A 15,634-nucleotide genomic window follows, 5' to 3' on the forward strand; every position below is an offset into this window, starting at 1 on the left:
AAATTGTTGTCACAGCCTCTGCAAGTTCACTTTCTGAATTGCTGTCAAGAAATCACACGGAACCCCACAAACTAACCGTTGAGAACGATTCCAGTTCTAGAAATTTCTAAAAATGCTGCAAGGGGAAAAAATTTGTTTTCCAGCTTCCCTTTAATTACAGACAAGCTTTCCCCTTCTCTTTAGTTCAGCTCAGTCATGAAATGGGATTGAACTTCCTTTCTGATTCATTCTTCAAAAACCTCAATGCGGATTTTATCAGAAGCAGATCTGACACTCTCCTGGCGCTGCCTGGGTCAACCCCCATCCCAGACCCACGTCTTCATTAAAGCTCTCTCTGTTTGGTTTGCTTAAGGACAAATCATAACAGATCGGGTTCAATTTCTTCTCTGTTTGTGGGGGGGAAAATGTACTGACCTTGAGCTCGCCTTATTAGGGTAACCGGAGGCGATGAAAGTCACAAACCACGGTATTTTTCTCAAACGGCTTCAAACATTCAGTGGAAACTTACGGCCTGAGACATCTCTGTTTCTGGGTCACAGAGCCCCCAACACTGAAGGATGCAAGAGGCCACCGTCCAAGTGTGCTCCCTTGCCACCGGGAGATGGTCGGGCAGCTGCAGATGCCCCTGAGAACCAAGAGAAACCATCTAGTTCCCTTTCCCCGCCCCATAGACCTTGGCTTTGAGGTCTCCTCTCTCACTAACCTTAACTAAGCCACTTAAAAAGAAAGTGGAAGGGGGAACGGGAAAATCTTTATAGATCACCATCCAAACCTGACCACAAATGGTTCCAATTTGCTGCAGTGATTAAATCTATGTGAGTTTAAGGGTTTTCATTCGGGTCATTTGCTACTTTGGAATTTTGCTGCATGCCTCGCTAAGAAAACGAACTCGGGAGTCACGGTGCGCATGAAGAAGGAGGGTCACGAAGCAAACTAGCGGAGCTCAAGTGGATGTAGGAAATAAAGACTCCACATTGCAAATACGGACGGGAGACGGGGATTAGGTCTGCCTTTGTGCCTGGTGGGGTGACCAGAACAGGTTTGCCATCTCAGAGCTGCCAGTCTGGGATCAAAGGAACAGCCACCAGTGTGTCACTATGCTAAGCTGGGTGTTTACACAAAAGTGTCAACACGAGCTTTCCGCCACAAAGGGGCTCATGTGCTGGAAGATTAATTACTTTCAAAACAAAGATTGTGGGTAAATACTGGATTGGGGTGGGGACTAGTCTTCTGGGGGACATTTTCCTGGCCCCGGGCTGAGATGTACTATGAAACGTAGAGATGGGGGCGACATTGAGAACTTGCCCAAGGCTGGTCTGAACCCCAGGACTTTTTTTTCAGCACATGTGCTTTCTTGGTACTTCACCTTCCCTGAAACATGCAGGTTGGATCCACGTGGTCAAAAGCCCCACCTGTAGCCAGGCGTGGTGGCGCATGCCTGTGATCCCAGCAATTGGGAGGTTGAGACAGGAGGATCGTGGTTCGAGGACAGCCTCAGCTACTACTTAGTGAGGCCCTCTGCAACTCAGTGAGACCCTGTTTCAAAATAAAGAATAAAAAATAGGGCTGGGGGTAGACTCAGAGGTAGAATGCTCCTAGGTTCCATCCTTAGTACCACAAAAAAGGCCCACCTGTCCTGTCCTGTCCTGCGGAATAATGTAGTACCTACTGTATACTACTAGTGACTCCTTGACAGGTGTCCCTTGCAAGAGAATGGCCAGCCACGTCGCTCACACAGCACAGGTGGGTTTTAGTTCAGAGCAGAGAGACATCTTCATTGTCTCCCAAACTATGCTAAGGACTCCACTTTCCCCACACCCCATGTCCATTCCCTGCCCTTCTTTGCCCTTCCTGTGTCCCTTGAGGCTGACCTCATGCACAATACACAAGGCTCTCATGATTTCTGGTCCCCAATGGACATCCCAACAGAGGTGGAGCAGAGGAGAGGATAAAACAGCTCTTCCATCCTCTCCCCTTGCTTCGGGTGCATTTCCTGGCTGTGGCCACACCCACTTCAAGGCTTCAGTGCCATGGCCCCCATCCTGTCAGGCTCTCTCATCCCTGACCCTTATGGCTTGGGTATATAACTGTGCCTCACTGTATTAGTTACTGGGGTTTGTCATCCTCAAATATATTCTTAATATCCCTAACAGCAAATCCTTCCTTAAAGACCTCTCAACCCATTTAGATTGGACTCTATTTCCTGTAGGCACTCTGACCAGTAGATCAACCATATTAACTAATAATTTACAGCCAGCATGGTGGCGCACGCTTGTACTCCCAGCATTCGGGAGGCTGAGACAGAAGGATCACGGTTCGCGGACAGCCTCGGATACTTAGTGAAGCCCTCTGCAACTCAGTGAGGCCCTGTTTCAAAATAAAGAATAAAAATAGGGCTGGAGGTGTAGCTCGGAGGTAGAATGCCCCTGGGTTCCTCCCCCAGTACCACACACACACACACACACACACACACACACACACACACAAAGAAAAAAACAATTACAAAATGGCCATGAATAGTAAAAATAATGTATACAGCTATATATAGGCACGCACATTCATAGATGTATATTATTTCATATCTACTTCCCACCTCTCTCTCCTAATGTTTGGAAATAAATACTACACTGGCTGAACTCATGTCACAATGCTAGAAAGTCCTCTTCTTCTCATAGCTCACCCTGCAGCTCCTCCTCCCGTCGGTTCTGTAGAAGAGCTGGCTGACATCAGTTCATGAAGATCACCCATGCACGCACCCTACACAGCTTTCTAGAAGTGTCAGCAGCCACCAGTCCTTAATGACTTCTGTCCCCACCCATGACAACAGCTGTACGCACACCTAAGGACCAAACTGGTCAGTTTTGTTCCAGCTTATAGATTGCAACTTGTCCTCAGGCCTGGAGAGGAGGTGGCAGAGAGCAGGATGGAAAGTGGACTTGTGAAATGAACTGTCAGTCTCCGGGAGAGTGCTGGTGCACGTCGATTCCTCCAGCTTCATTCAGCACAGCAGTTCATTCATTTATTCAGCAATATGTTGGGCACAGTGCCAGGGTCTAGAAACCCAAAGATGAATTGGCCAGACACAAAGTATGACTTTGAGGATCTTTGTTTGGGGGGGAGAGAGAGAAGGAGGAGAAGGAGGAGGGGGGGGAGGAGAAGAAGAAGAAGAAGAAGAAGAAGAAGAAGAAGAAGAAGAAGAAGAAGAAGAAGAAGAAGAAGAAGAGGAGGAGGAGGAGGAGGAGGAGGAGGAGGAGGAGGAGGAGGAGGAGGAGGAGGAGGAGGAGGAGGAGGAGGAAAGAAGAAAGGAGAAGAGAAGAAGGAGGAGAAAAAAGGTACAAATCATTTGGTTGAGCCCACATTCCTCTGCAAGAGGAGGAGATAGTGGATGGGAGTAGAAGGTTCTCTTCACTGCAGTATGAGTAAGTTTGCTCTGTGGGTGGGAAGTTCTGCAGCCTTGCGAGGGTCTGACGATGGTACCTGAGGACCATCACCATCTGACAGGAGAGTTTCAGTTGGCTACTAATTGCAGGCCTTTGTTCTAAGGGGCCTGAGGAATGCACAGTGTACCAACACTGCAGAAAATGCTATTCACCTGGTTAATTACAGAGACCAGCAAGACGATCATGGAGATCCAGCATGCTGTTCAACAAGACGAAAGGGTGGCCTGGCCCGGCTGGTGAATGGGGAGCTGGTTCATGGTTGCGCCACACCTCTTGCCTTGTCTCTCATCTCAATCATGCCAGTGATTGCAAAACAGGGAGGGCATTATCAGCACCATCTGCACATGGCATCTGATCAGAGATACAACCAAACAAATCAGTTTGCCAAGTGCAGCCCAATGCCTGGAAGCTTACTTCTGGGTACAAGATGCCCGGTAGCAGGTGGAGCCCAAAACACCGGGCGGGACAGGATGGGAGAGCAGATAAGAGGCTTTGTAGTCCTGGTCTGTTCAGAACCCCTGGGTGGTCAGGGATTGCAGGAGAATTCTCACCCTCCCACAGTCCCTAGCTGGAGAGGAAAACTCTGAAATAAAATTCTTAATGTGAAACAAGTGCAGAAGAACTCACCTAAAACACCAGGGACTGTAGGCTGTGCTCCCAGCAGAGAGGCATCTCAGTAGAGTAAACATCAGCCTGAACCATAGCTCTTCTGGAACTGCCCGGCCCCTGTCTGGAATTCCTTGTACAGGTGAAATTTAAAAGGCACAATGTGAATGGAGGGGTGGCACCAGGTAGATTTGGTGACGCTGCTGGTGTGAATGGAGGGGTGGCACCAGGTAGATTTGGTGACGCTGCTGGTTTTTGAGCCAAAGAGCAGAAAGAGAAGAGGAAAAATAATGTTGATCCAGAAATACCGCCAAGTAGGTACTACTATCCCCATTTTACAGTTTGGGAAAACTGACCCAGATGAGGGTCAAATGACTTGTCCGGGCCACCCAGCTCGCTGGGAGCAGCAGCAGAATTTACTGGGAGCCACCTGCTCAAACGATCATAATTATCCATAGCTGAGGGCGGAGGATAGTATCGAGTCTTCTTGTAGAGGACCCTCGAGTCCAGGCCTTGTAACACTCAGACCCTGTCAGGCAGGCGGATGACTACAGACCAAGACCTGAAGGAAAGGCCCATTCTTCCTCCAGCTGCCCTGCCACTGTCAGAAAGCAAAGCCTCCTTCCCAGCCCAACCCCAACATGGACTGAAGATTTAGAGACTGGAATATATTCCAGGTTTTCCCGAGAGCATCTGGGCACTCCCAAAAGATGTCCCCAGGCGATTGTGACACCACAAGGGTGCTGTAACTTCTAATTGAAACCACAAAGCATGCTGTAAATCTCTGTGCTGGGGCTGAAGGTCACACTGTCCCTGCCAGGTGGGTGGCTCTGAAGCTGACCTTGACCTTCCTGGCTGATGGGGAAGCTTTGGGAGCAAACAAGACAGCGTGCTTGATTTATAACCAACCAGGAAAAGAACATGGCAGAAGGAGCAGCCGTGCCTCCTGAACCCCTGGCGGTGACCCAGTGGCATCTGCAAACCTCTCCTCCCAGCCTCCCACCCAAAGCACTCACACCCAGCACCACAGGGACTCCCGTGTGGTATTTGGATGTAAACATGTATGGAGCTGCCAGCCCCGAGAGGGGCGTGAGGAGCTGGTGGTCTTATTGGTTCCACCACCCAGGGGAAGGAACAGTCTCAGAGTGGACCAGGTGAACGCGCGAATGTCCTGGACCAAGCTATGCCAAACTGGGTGCCCATGGAAGGTCTGCAGGAAGAGCTGGGTAACAGACAGATAAACATGTTTACATATACAAAATAAAATAATATATTTTATTTTTAATCAAATACTTATAAATAATACTTTTATTTTAAGACTTATAAGTGATACATGATTATTATATATTATCAAATAGTTTATATTACACATGTACAAATGATATAGATTATTTGTGACTTATTAATATGACTTTGGGGAAAAGTTCAGATGGGTCCCAGAGGCAGTGCACTTCAGGGCCTGGAGCTGAGCAGCCTGGCTTTGAATTAGTGTGATTCGGGCAGGTAACTCTACCTCCCTTAGGCACCATTTCTTCATATGTTAGATGGAAGGGAATAATGTGGTGTAGACCCACCCTCAAAGAGCTGATAATGATCAGGTTGATGTATTTTACTATTTTATTTTATTTTTTTATTTACAATACTGGGGATGAAACCCAGGGCCATTCTACCTCTGAGCTGCACCCCCAGCCCTACTTTAGTTTTTATTTTGAGACAGGGTCTCATTAAGTTGCTGAGAGCCTCACTAGGTTGCTGAGGCTGGCCTCAAACCTGCAACCTTCCTGTCTCAGCCTCCCACGTCTAGGGATTACAGGTGTGCACCACCGAGCCCAGCCTAGGTAAATGTATTTTTAAGTGCCTAGAACAGTGCCTAGCAGATCCTAAGTGTTTTCTGAGCTGTTATTGTATATTGCATACAGGGTTGTTTGTAAAAATGCCAGATTTATGTTGAAAAAGCAGCTTGAATATAAACGCATGCCTGTGAGTATGTAAAAGCTGAGGAAGAAACTGGAGGAGGCGGGAGGCAGGTACAGATGCAGATGCTTGGGACTGGGGAAGCGCTGGCTTGGGGCTGGTTCTGTGGGCCCGCCCTCCTGAATCTCCAGCACACTCCTCTTGAGCTGCGTGTCTCTCTATGATGCACTGGCCCAAAGCACTTTAGCAATCATCCAGGCTGGCCAGGTGGCCTCCCTGCCACGGAGGTGGGCAGCGTGGGGGAGGGGTGCCCATTGTTCTCCAACAAGTTCCTGGCTTATCTCAGCTCCATCTTGGCCCAACTTATCTCTTTTGCCTCCTACCAGAAACCTAGAGGGAGCTACGATGGTCTGACTCATCTGACATTGGATGACAAGAGATTGGTAGAAACCCCAACCCTCCCCAGTCTTCCCACGCCTCTGGTCCTGAGAAACATCTCAAGTGCCCAGACTCCGTGAGACAGCAGGCCTGGGGCTCCACGTGGCTTCGTGGACAGTCATGGCAAAATCTGCCTGCCTGCTCACCAGCCCCGCCCTGCTGGGCCCCCGGCCATCCTCCTTCCGCACCATATCATAACTTTTGATTCCAGCACAGCTTGACCCCACCTTTGTGCAGACAGAAGGACACTCCACTACTGCCTCCAGGGCCCCCTGCCCAAAGAACTCCGAAAGGTTCCTGTTTTGCATGTCAGTACCAGATGTCCTTGGAGGGGAACCAACATTAACTTGCCTTATCTTGAATCCTGCCTTATGATCATCTGGGCAATGGCAGTGTTCTGCTGCAGGCAGAGGCCCCAGAACAGGCTGCCCCTCCAAATATGGCCGTAGCTGACCTCTGGGAGCCCCAGCCCTGGGGCAGGAGGCGGGTACTCAGAGCCCCAGGTGTGGGGCTGTGCGCTAACTGGAACGAGGCCTGGGCTCCCTCTTCTGCCCCTGGACTGACCTGGACACACTCAGCTCTCTGGGAAAGGGAGAGATGAGAGAGTTTCAGGGAGCCTGAGGGCATACTATGTCCTTGGAAACAGCTAAAAAGCTGATTCAAGAAAAAATCACGCCCCACCAGGCCCTGGACTGAAGGTGACCAAGGTCTTAGCAAAAGGAGCCAACAAGATGTGGGACTGGCTTAGAGGTGAGCTGTCAGGCCCAGGGAATGAAGGGAGGACCCCAAATAAGACACATGTATGCCCGGAATAATGTGGGTGGCTACAAACGATTATAGAAAAATGATCTCTTCGATAAATGATACAGGGAAAATGGTTTGACTCTTTGGCAGGAAGAATAAAATTAAACCATTACGTATTACATTAATAGGTAATCACCATTACCTATTAAATCATTACAATCACACACCACTCGCGAAACACACTCTGTGTGGATTAAATCTAATGGCTTTAGAAAGCGTGTGAATGCTGTGTTAAGTGAAATAAGCCAGTCACAAAGGACAAATACTGGGTGACTTCACTTACAGGAGATACCTAGGCTTATCAAATTTCTGTAGAGACAGAAAGTAGAAGGCGACTGCCAGGGGCTGAGAGTGGGAGTAGGAGTTGCGATTTAATGGGATCAGCATTTTGGTTTTGCACAACGTGAACGTCGTGGAGATGTCTGGTGGCGATAGTTGCCCAGCCCTGTCAACGTACTTAATGCCACTGGACTGTGCACCTACAAGATGGTGAGGCTGGCAGATGTATCTTATGGCAAATGGATTTTGTCCAAGTAAAAATAATCATCATTTCTAAAAATCATACTTTAGAAAACTGCATGAGCACTAGAGAAAGATTATTTTCATAATCTTAAGGCGGGGAAGGGCTCTTTTATGTGATGCAGAAAATACAGAATCCCTGAAGGAAAAGGTCATTAGCATCGGGCCACCCCTGCATTGAGACAGACGGCCTGCACCTGGAGTCCCAGCTCTGCAGGAGGCTGAGGCAGGAGGATCCTTTCAGCCCACGAGTTTCAGGAGGGCCTGGGAAATACGGAGGGATCTCGATTTAAACTTTCTTTCCTTTTTTTTTTTTTTAACCAAGAAATTTGTTAATGACAGTGGGGGCAGAACAGGAATGGATGTCATGCTGCGGGTCATGAGACTCCAGCCCAGAGCTTCTTAAATGTCTGTATGTCGGCCATTGCTTTACCACCTTTAGATTTTGCCTTGCAATCAATATGTATTTTATTATCGGCTTATTCTTTCCTTAAACTTGTATTAATCAACTTAATCAAGCTTTACATTAAAACAAACAGCACCTGTTTTCAGTGTCTGATGTGTCCATGGGCTTAGAGAAGCTTGTCTAGCCCTGTAATCTATCGCTATCCTCAAGACACAGACCTTTCCATCATCATCCCCCAAACAGGCTGCTGTGCTGCCATCCCCTCTCCTTATCCCAGGGCTTTTTCCTGGGATTTACTGTTGCCCATGTTCTTTTCTAAGGTCATCTCAACAGAATCAAAGCATGCAGCCTTCTGCCTGTGAATTCTTGCATTTCAGCTCTGCTTTTGAAATTCACCCGTGCCTCTGAACACCTTAATACCATGTTGTTTTTTTGTTTGTTTTTATTTTTCAGTCATTCTTCATTGTATGGATGCACCACAATTTCTTTATCCACTTGTCCTGCTGATAGACATTCCGGTGGTTCCCAGTTTGGAGTTACAATGAATAGATCCACTACAGAGGTTGCATCAAAGTCTGTGTGGACATGTTTTTTCTTTCTCTTGGGCACATACCTAGGAGTGGCACTACCGGGTCATGCGGTACATGAATGCTTTAAATTGATTTTAATTTAAATAAATGTATTTGTAAAGAAAATGTCATGCCACTACTATAATTGGAAGCCATAAATAAAAGCTCACCATGATAACGAAAGCCATGAATATTCAAATACTCATGACAGCACTGTGCACTGCATGCAAATACCATATGAAATCTGATTTGATGAAGCAATGTTCTTCACATGCCAGGAGAGAGAGGCTACTGCCTGCCAGAAGCTTTGAGCCCTCAGTTAATCCCAGATACTCTCTCTGCTATGGGAGGAGATAAGCAGGTTTTAGAGAGATGTCAAAGATGGGGCCAAAGGGCGCCTCAGCTATTCATTGTTACCTAATGTCATGCAGATGGGCCACCTGTAATCAGGGGATCATTCCTCCTTCAGAGAGCAAGAAGAAAGGAGGACTCAGCTAAGATCCACCGCCTCCAGTTTTGCTCACAGCCCAGGCCAGGAGAAAACTCTTCCCACCATGTAGAACTACCAAATTAAACATTAGGAAGTATTGCCATGGGCCAGGCGTGGTTGTAAGTGCCCTGCAAATATTAGCTCGCTTATAAATAGATAGGCCGGAATCACGTTTTATAAGAAGTGAGCAGGTTGTGAAAAGCACACTTGACCGAGGAGCAGGCAGCTTTGGATATGCTTGTGATGTTTGTTAAATAGATGCAGAGGAAAGGAAGCATAGTATCTGATGCCCAGGAAAGAGTTCCAGGCTAGAAGTTAAAATTCGAGATGAGTTAAATGTATTCTTAAGCTACGTTAGCAGATGATATCACCCATAAACAGAGGGCAGTTAGCCAAGAGGGGTCAAGCTCTTCAGCACGCAGGGCCCAGGGCACCTGAAGAGTGTGCCTTCCAGTTCCCCTCTTGGAGCTCCCAGTACGCATGGGCATAATAAATGCCTCGGATAAGTCCTGCAGCAAGTAAAGAAGCCTGAATGAGTGTGTTCCACTTAGCAGTTACCAAATTTATTTGATTGCATGAGCCTTTTTACAAATAAAACCAGTTAGCATGGGATGGGGGACCAAGCAGACCAAGAGCTCAAGTGCGGTCTGTAGCAATGAGCAGACGGCGTGTCTGAGGTCCAGGAGAGCATCTACGACGGGGGTCAGCAAGCGTCTTCTGTGGAGGGCCACAGAGCGGAGGGCCGTGTGGTCTCTGCTGCAACGTTGTCGTTGCGCTATAAGGGCCGCCACCAACAATGTGGAAAAGAGTGGCCACTGACGTGTTCCAATAACACTGCACTTCCAAAAACAGACAGCAGGCCGGACGCGGCCCATGAGCCGAAGCGTGTAGACATCGTTCTCTGATCTAGGATATGGGGATCTAAAGGAAAAAGGCGGAAAGAGGTGTGCTGCAGAGAAAAGAACGGGGTGGGGGTGAGCAGCAGGCACTGGCCTCGGGGAGGGGGTAGAGGCCAGCTCAGCAACCTGGAAGGGAGGAAAGAAGGTTCCAGTATCCTGATCTACTGAGACAAAGACTCAGAGGTTAAGCAACTTCCCCAGCAGGTACCCCAGCCCATGGCCCCCAATGCTCTGTGCTGTGTTGCAAGATGACCTGCCGTGGGGGACTGGCTTATCCAGTCCTGCAGCCAGAGGAGCCTCCCTCCTGGGTAGAAGGGACTTTACCCAGAGGCCATCTCCCACCTCAGCCCTTGGCCAGCTTAGGTGGATGGCTGTCCTAGCCCAGGCCCCTCTGCCTGCCTGGGCCTCGTCCTCCTCTCTTGCCCTGTTAGAGGAGAGAGGCAGTGCCACCAAACGAATTCATGAATGCCAGGGCCTCCAGTGCCCACGACAGCAACAGAGATCCAAGAAAACACTGATACTTATTTATCTCGTGTTTTCTTTCAGATCTAGCAACGTGACGATAACACGTGTCCCCATCAGGCCGGGCCCTGCTGGCAACACCTTGAAAACTACGTGGAGCTTCAGAAAACCAACAGCAGCCACTCTGATGCTGGCGATAAAATACCACTGTAAGCCGAACCTCCTGGGACCCGTAATCGGGAATTGTCAGGGGACACAATTGTCTGTCTTTTTGATAAAAAGATGTCAGCTACCCTTCTGCGTTTTAAACAGAAAGAAACACTTCTGCTTCTAAGACAGCTCATGTGTCACCAAGTCTGCGGGAAGAATCCGTGTGTGCAACTGAGCTTCCCTGGCCCGTCGATGTCCTTAAAATTTCCTTCTCAGAAGGAAATTCAGCCAAATCAGAGTTGCAGAAAGTGGCGAAGTCCAGAGCGCCGCGCTCAGCCGGGAGAGCTTGCTTGGATGGCTGAAGTTTGCTGACTGCCAACCAGTTCGGAACGTCTGCAAAGACCACACCAGAGTCGGCAATAATTTTTTTTTTAAGACTTAGGACTAATTAGCCTCATGAAAGATTGTTTTGTTGTTTGTGGTCTGCGGTTGTTACAGGACTTGTTTTGCTTTGGAAAATGCTGCCATTGCTCTTTTTCTTTCTCAATTGAAATTCAACAGGGGAAAAAGTAGCCCAATTAGGAATCATCAGCGGACGCCTCACACATAATAAGCCTGAATAAATAAATATTTATCGAAAGAGTGGCTGAATATTCAACAGCCTCCCAGACTGGGAAAGACTCAAGATTCAAAACAGGACTTGAAATAGTCATTGATGCCCGTTGGTCAAGGCAGATGACAGAATGAGTTCTCCCTCACACCAACCGAACTCAGTTGACTGCCAAGACGTTGTGGAAGGTCATTTCTTCATTCAACAAACATGCATGGTGCATCTTCTCAGTTCTCAACTCCCTGCTAGGTGGCAAAGGTACAGCGGGACCAAAGACCACAGCCCCTGACCACGTGGTGCACCTTTTCAGGGGGGGAGGGCACAAAATATCAGGACACACAAATTAGAACTTGGATTTAACTAAGCGTCACATTCGAGGTTGACCTACCTTGGCTGGGGAAATCCAGGAGGCCACCCTGAGGCAATGTCATTGACAGAGCCGTAGAGCACAAGAAGGCACCGGCAAGCGTGGTGCTGGTGGAATCTGAGGTAAATGCTGCTCAGAATCAACTCGTCTCCCGCGGAAACTGCCACAAACCAGGTGCTTAAAACTGCACAAATGTGTTCTCTTGCAGCCTGGAAAGCAAGAATGTAAAGCTAGAGTGAGGGGCTGACATTACGGTGTTGGCCAGGCCTCGGGCCTTTTAGGGCTACAGGAGCATCCCTCCTCCCCTCTGCCTCCCCGTGGCCGCCGTGCTCCTTGGCTTGCGGCTGCCTCGCTCTGGGTCGCCTGGCCCTCCCTGTGCCCACGTCCCTCCTCTCCGGAGCCCCACCAGACACAGCGCAACCCCTAGGATTCCTCCCAACAACCCGTGCAAGGAAATCTAGGTCCTTTCTTCCAAGGGCTTCTTCTGCCTCTACCCGTTCTCCAGTTCCAAAGCCACATCCGCACATCTAGGTCTGTGTTCCGGGAGCACCCCCCTTCCTGTGGCCCTTGGAACTCTCTCGAGCCAGTGAGGGTGCTGTGGCGCAGTGCGGCTTTGCTCTCTGATGTGCTCAGGGGCTAGATCATCACGGAGCATTTTAGAGGCCATAGGAGGTACTCCATCAGCGTCTATGTCTTATTTATTTATTTATTTATTTATTTATTTATTTATTTATTTGCAGGTCTGGAGATGGAATCCAGGGGCATTCGACCTCTGAGCTACACCCCCTGCCCTATTTTTTATTCTTTATTTTGAAACAGGGCCTCACTGAGTTGCGGAGAGCCTCACTAAGTAGCTGAGGCTGTCTGCGAACTGTGATCCTCCGGTCTCAGCCTCCCGAATGCTGGGATTACAAGCGTGCACCACCACGCCCAGCCTTTTTTTTCTTAATTTAAAACATTTTGCTCAAAACACATCGCAATATGTTACTCTGTTCAGTGTTATCTAAAACAAATAATATTGCATATGATTGTATATTTCCTGGCTGTGGGTGAGGAGGATGAACTTCTGCTACTTCAGGACAACAAAACCCCACCCGAGGCTGCGAAGGGTGGTGTCGGGGCGCCCACTAAACGTGCCCATTGCTAGGGCTTGTGCCTAAATGCTAAAGCCTCTTAAAGCTGCTCTTCCCACCTGAGTCACGAAGTCACGAGCTACAAAGGAAAGGCCAGGCCTCCGGAAGCAGGCTCCTCCAGGAGCCAGGTGAGATAAGCAGCCCTTCCGAAGCACAGCGGATCCACCTCCCAAAGTCAAAGTGAACACCTTGTGCACAGGACAGTCCAGGTCAGGGGACACGGGACTTCCCTGGCTCTGTCCCCATCAGCAGCTGACGGGATGTAGTCTCCAGAGTGTGGCTGTGTGTGACCTTCAGCACTTACTAAACCTCCACGCCTTAGTCTCCTCGTCTGAAAGATGGGCTTCTTTTAAAAGTCCCTATCTTGCGCCGGGCATGGTGGCGCACGCTTGTAATCCCCGCGCTTGGGACGCTAAGACAGGAGGATCACGCAGGTTCGAAGACAGCCACACGTGCTGGCTTAGGAGACCCTGTTTCCAAATAAAAATGTAAAAATAGGTGTGGGAGTATAGCCCGGAGGTAGAAGGGCTTCCAGGAACCCCAGTGCCACCAAAAAATAATAATAATAAAAAAATAAAAAAGTCCCTATCTTGGTGGCGCAAGATTGTAATCCCGGCATTTTACAGGCTGAGACAGGAGGATCCGGGTTCATGGACAGCCTGAGCTACTTACTGAGGCCCTCTGCAACTCAGTGAGACCCTGTTTCAAAATAAAGAATAAAAAATAGGGCTGGGGGTGTAGCTCAGAAGTAGAATGCTCCTGAGTTCCATCCTCAGTACCACAAAAAAAAAAAGTCCCCATCTCATAGGGTTGACGGTAAGATCAAATGAATTGGAGCAGGCGACATACTTGAAACAGAGCCAGACCCATAGCACCATAGCACGATGCTACGGTGCCTTAAGATCCACGGGGGATGGGCCTGCTGTAAATGTCAGCCGTCTTTGAGGAGCAGAGTGGTCAGGGCAGACAGGGAACTAATTAATCCAGTAATCCGGGCTGGTGGGGACAATCCCTGCTCACACCAATTCTCAAATAACGAGCTATTGTGAAATGGCACCCAAGCCAGGAATAACAGCAGTAACATTTTGGAAGGTCAGAGGGACGCTTCTGACACCAGAGACTCAGAGGTCCCCCGGCGGGCCCCGGAGTCCCTGGGGCCCGGAGCAGACGGTGCAGCTGGAGGTTGGGGTTGCAGGTGCCCGAAGCAGGCTCCTGGGGTGTTTATCCTGGTTCGGCCATTTACTCTCTCCACTGCACTCTTCCAGGATGCCTTCTCTGTCCTCACCAGGGAAACAGGACTCTCACACTTCTGACATGGGGCCACTGGGAAGGTATAAGGTGGCTGACTTTGGAGCATCCAGCCTGAGTCCCAGCAGAGAGCAAGCTCTTGCTACGCATCTGTTTCTGTCTGTTCGTACTGCACAGAAGTCAACATTGCAAGGCCCAGGACCCACCTTCAGTCAGTCCTCAATCGCTGAGGACGTGAAAGACGCAGGCTGGATGGACAGGCGTTTCCAACTAAAGACCCCTAGGCTGTTCTTTTTCTGCCAGTTATCTTGCTCATGAAAACAAGAACCAGTAAACTTTGGGTGAGAAAGCCTGCCGCCGGCCTCTGCCTTAAGAGGAGCTGACACAAGAGGATCAAGCCCGGCCACCACCAGGGATTTGCCATTGCATTTGGAGTACAGGAGTCCCTTTCCTTCTGGACTCGAGTTCCGCTCTGACCAGGGTGATGCCAGCTGCCTGCCCCAGACCAGCCTGGCAGCCATTGATCGTGATGCAAAGCAATTTCATAAATTCAAATAAAGCACGTTTCCTGCGTGATCTGCTTAGCTTAACAAGTTAATCCGGGTGCAGGGGCCCAATGTGTCACTGTGCGAGTTTCTTTCCCTGGCTGGCTGCTCTAATTGTATAAATATGCCCAGAGGTTTGATGAAACTTCTATCACACCAAACCCTAAACGACCCACTGACAGAATGTGCTGTGGCCATTTTGAAGCAGGACATCCCCCGTCCCACCCCAAGCTCCCAAAGCTGGCAGCTTCTGTTGACTCAGAAGCCTGGTACAATTTGACTGCTGATCTTCTGGATTTGCCCCCCACACCTAGGGCCCGAATGATGGCAGACAGGGACGGGCCAAGGGCGGCCAGGAGAAAGGATGCTATCAATGCAGCTGTCCCCGGCTTCCGGTCTAATTCCAGAAAGCACCAAATCCTACCCTCTCCAGGACTGCTCTTTCCCTGGGATTTGCAGAAGGGCAAATGGCCAAACCCCGGTAGGATTGAGAGCCTGCCCTCTGAGATGAAGGGGAGGCCTCTTCTGCCAAGTTCTCTTCTGAGCTGCTCTCAGCACCTGACTGATTGAGAGGTCAGCAGGGGAGACCACGAGGCTGGTCCCTGGAAACTGCCGGTAAATCTGAGAGTCACAGGTGGCGAGGCCGCTGGGCTGGCAGCAGGGGAGGGGTGGTAAACCGAAACCATCATGTCTGCATTTCGTTCTGGAAGTGTGACTTTTCGGGATTTCCTCTTTTATTTCTCCTGAATTCCCCCGCTCTCGGATTTAAACCTTCTGTCTCCCCTCCGTTGTGGTCACATTTCAACCTATAAATTTCATTTTAATAAAGGAGGTGTCTAGCCGGGAGATAAAACGTCTTTTAAGTCAGAAAACTTCTGTCCCCAGCCCGCCTCCCATCTTTCACACATTTTTTTTTCTCCAGCCCCAGATGTTTCCTCTGCCTTATCGGTAGGTCAGTGAGCTGAAAAGAAAAGCAATCCGCTGCTGGGGCTTTCAAATTTTTTGCCACAGAAACAAAAGGTAACGGGAGGGCA

The sequence above is a fragment of the Muscardinus avellanarius genome, assembly GCF_963383645.1.
Source record: "Muscardinus avellanarius genome assembly, chromosome: 10".
NCBI lineage: Eukaryota > Metazoa > Chordata > Mammalia > Rodentia > Gliridae > Muscardinus > Muscardinus avellanarius.